Below are 4,407 nucleotides of genomic sequence, written 5' to 3'. Positions count from 1 at the left end.
GTGACAGGGCTGATGGGAACTGTAGTCCATAAACATCTGGAGCACTATAGGTTGGCCACTCTGTTCTAGTGTGACAGGGGGGCTGACGGGAACTGTGGGGTCCATGAACATCTGGAGCACAATAGGTTGGCCACTCTGTTCTAGTGCAGGACAGGGCTTCGATGGGAATTGTAGTCCATGAACATCTGGAGCACTTTCATAGGTTGGCCATTCTGTTCTAGTGTGACTGGGCTGGATGTGGGAACTGTAGTCCAAGCAACATCTGGAGTACCAAATTAGGTTGGCCACTCATTCCAGTGTGACAGGGCTGATGGGGATTGTAGTCCATGAACATCCGGAGAGCCACAGTTATGTGCCAGGCATTCCCTACCCAGAGTTAAGAAAACCCTGTGGAAAGGAAATGCCATCTAACTCAGATTTGATGGACCATCTAAACAAACTTTGACTGGCAGAAAGCTGTGTAAGTGGAAAGAGTCCCTCTGGTAACCCGCTTTCGAATGGGCAGTTACAGCAAGGCATGGTAGTCTCTTGGGAATGTCTTTCAAGACTTCCTACAACGATGTGCATTTAAATAAAATCCTTTGTACATGTACAAAGCAGCACTGACATTAAAAATTCCTTTTTTTAAAAATCCATGTCCCTTCCAATTGACTTTTAAAATATAATCAAGCCTTCATTTGTTTGACTCACGAGCCCATGCACCTCTTCTGATGGTATCAGGTAATCACCTGGCGCCTGAACCAGAGAGTCCGGTTCAGCCTGCTATCTCCAATAATAATAAAGCACAAAAAGACGGCACTGAGTTTGACGATTTTAAACGTGTAAGATTCTCTGCACGATAAGAAGTGTAACAACCTCTGGCTCTATGCCCTTGGCTGCTTTCGGAGGGCAACCGAGCACTCTGCGCAACTCTTTACTTACGCTCAACAAGTAAACCAGGGTTTCACAAAGTTGCTGAATCCCAATTCTAGTAACACGGCAGAAGTTAAGAAATAACCTCTCAGGAAGAAGTCAGGCGCATTTGAAACGGAAGCCAGAGGGACCGTGTGCACCTTAACTCAGGGTTACATTTAGACAGGTTACCCTTTCAAAATGTCCTGTAATGGAGCGGGCAAGAGAGAATTCATGCATCAGTTCAAGAGAGGAAAAAATAAAAGCTGGCACTTAGCCCCTTCCCGCGCCATTGCTGTCAATGTGCCTGCTCAGAGAGGTTTCAACATCTTCGGTTTCTGTGCCAGCTTCGGCTCCGGGGAAAGTAATGTCAGCTTTTATCCAGCGCCTGCACTTCAGCTACACGCGGCCCCATTTTCGTGAGCTTCATCAGTCATATGCGGGACAACTTAAGAACATATGAACAAGCCAGCTGGATCAGACCAGAGTCCATCTAGTCCAGCTCTCTGTTACTCGCGAGTGGCTCCTCCACCAGGTGCTTCCTTTGGGAGCTCACATGCAGGATGTGAAAGCGTACCGCCCGTCTGCTGTTGCTGCTCCTGGAGCACCTGGACTGTTAAGGTACGGTAATCTGAGATCAAGGAGGATCAAGATTGGTAGCCATAGATCTAATTCTCCTCCAAGCAAATTCCTGTCCAAGCCCCTTTTAAAGCTATCCAGGTGAGTGGCTATCACCACCTCCTGTGGCAGCATATTCCAAACACCAACCGAAAATAGAATGCTGCTGAAGAAGTGTTTCCTTTTATTAGTCCCACCAGGAGCTTCCCCGAAAAATAAGACAGTGTCTTCTATATTAATTTTTGCTCCTAAAGATGCGCTATGTCTTATTTTCAGGGGATGTCTTATTTTTCTGTGTTCTGTCTATTGGGCATGTTTCCAAACAAAAACTTTGCTACGTCTTACTTTTAGGGGATGCTCCATATTTCACGCTTCAGCAAAACCTCTACTAAGCATCTTATTTTCCTTGGGATGTCTTATATTCAAGGGAAACAGGGTAATTCCCCCCTCCCCCAGCATTTTCAATGGACGCCCCCTGGTTGAACTTGGAGTCAGGATTCAATTCCCTCTAAAGGGCAAATGTTTATTTGCTCAAGATCATTCCGCAGCCTCCATCCGCCCCTGCACCCAGCAGACCCACAACATGTGCAACACCCCAAGGGAGCCAGGCCCTCTGTGGGACGCGGCCTGGTGCTGCCAACCACAGCCAAGGGCTCTTCCCCTTCCTTCCTTGCTGAGCCAAATGCACTTTTTAAAAACTGCCTATAAGTATGCATGCTCGATTCCTCTTTTCAGCAGGGCATTTCAAACAATCCTCCGAACGGAGGAGGTGGGATTACTGATTTATTCCACATCAGTTAACAGCCTCTTGCTTGTTACAAGTTACAACTGGTCCAAGCTCCAGATTCGCTTCCAGGACACTGAACGCTGTACAGATCCCGCGTCCCGCAATGAAGGGAGGTGTCTCTTCACAGGCTAGGCCGGGCTGGGCTGGGCTGGGAGAAAGGAATCTGCTTTTTCCCCCCCGGGATGGCAGGCAGCCTCAAGTAGTCATGCAACCAGGCATCTCTTAATGCTGATATAATCACAGTGTTTAGTATTGACTTACAAGATTCCTGCTGGGCTTCTTCCAGGCATTTAACCGCCTCTGCTCTGGTGGTAGGCGGTATGGGGAACAGCGGCAAATGTAGCAATCCCTCCTTGACGGAAGGCAGAGGGGGGGGCTAAGTTCTGCCCCATCCCCCTATTGTTGTGATGGTGCCCCAAGGTCAAAGTCAGACTATGGCAGTGGTGGCTAACCTATGGCATCGGGTGCCAGAGGTGGCACTCGGAGCCCTTCAGTGCTTTTGTAATGCCACGCACTCACAGAGTTCCCACTGGGGGCATGAAAATCACCCTCCCCCCCACACATCTAGGCTGGCCTGGGTCAATGAACATGATCTATGCGTGCACCGCGGTGAGCAGTGAGGATTAGGCTAGCGGGGCTTCCAGGAGCGTGCTTGTGCTCTCAGGTGGCTGCCGTCCGGGGGGGGGGGGGGGGGGCAAGGTATACAGAGATGCTAGAGAGTAAGCACAGAGCGCCGTGCTGGGACTTGCTGAAGGCTAGAGCAGGGTGGCCTCAGCTCCGCAAGCAAGTGGGGCTGAGTGAGAGGGGAGGGCAACCCATTTTTTCTAAACTAAAAAACTCCCAGCATTCCAGGGTTAAATTAAGCCTCGTATTGGCACTTTATTTTCGGGCCATAAGTGGGGTTTCCCATGGGTTCACCTCAAGCACCCGGTCTCTGCAAAAGGTCCGCCAATCACTGGATTCATGGCTCCTTCTTTGAGTGGCTCAGCCCCAGAATCCCACGGCTGCCCCCAAGCCTCCGCCGGGGACTTCATGTTGGTTGCTTTTCTCCTTACAGATTAAGCTCCCACGACTCTGATTTTAATACCAAAGCCAATGTAAGAACCGCCTTCTTCAAGGGCTTCCTCTGGAGGGATTTGTGGCAGAGGTTCAACTGAGTATGGATTCCTCCGGCACCAAATTGTGGAATTCACTGCGAAAGCAGACGTGATGGAAGCCACACAATCCAATTCAATAAGCCTTTATTGGCATATACACGATAGTATAAAAATACAGTTCCAGTTAAAAAGTGAATAGTAAAAAACTTCGCGTTTGCTATACATTCAGTTTACAAACTTCTGACAAAAACTTTGCCACTATAAGTAAGCAACAATGAAAATCCTGACAATTTAGGAAGCATAACTACTCCTTTATCTGATTCAGTATAATCAATCATAGGGTCTCATAGCTTGGGATAACAGGCTGGATCAGAGTTCTTGGTATAACAAGTAGTTCAGGAGAACCGTGGGATGGAATCCATTGGTTCCAGGGCTAAGCAGGGACAGAACCTTCTTATCGCTTGGAAGACCTTTTAAGTCTTCCTATATGTAGCGGAGATGGTATGATGTTAAAATCTAGCCAGCAACAGGCTCTCCTGTGTAAGGGATTTGGTGAGCGCTGTAATATAATAGGTTGGCATCCCTGCAAGAAAGGGAATTGGACATATTCGTTGCCAGAAACAAGATTTTATTTGCCAAGCTCTGCCGATGTTGAGAGTCCATTGCTAACAGCCGGTGTTTAATGAGGGCAAGGGTGTCAGTAAAGGTTAGATGGAAGCTTGCACACACACAGGGGACGTCATGACTGGGCTTTCGCGTACATTCATGTGGGATAGATCCACCAATACCTGGGGTAACCACGCGGAATAAAAGGAACCTCCACGTCTACTGCAGTAGAAAACCTTTGAAACTCCAGTCATAGCTGGGTACAGCAGCGCAATAAGGTGCGGAAGGTCCGCGTTGTTGTCTCTCCAGGGCAACTGTTTGGCCACTGTAAAAGAGAGGAGATTGAACTAGATCAGTAGGAGCGAACCTTTGAGACCTCCATATGTTACATGCGTGGATCCGTAGTAC

This window comes from Sphaerodactylus townsendi, linkage group LG11 (assembly GCF_021028975.2).
Source record: "Sphaerodactylus townsendi isolate TG3544 linkage group LG11, MPM_Stown_v2.3, whole genome shotgun sequence".
Lineage (NCBI taxonomy): Eukaryota > Metazoa > Chordata > Lepidosauria > Squamata > Sphaerodactylidae > Sphaerodactylus > Sphaerodactylus townsendi.
Note: the sequence above shows the minus strand (reverse complement) of the source record.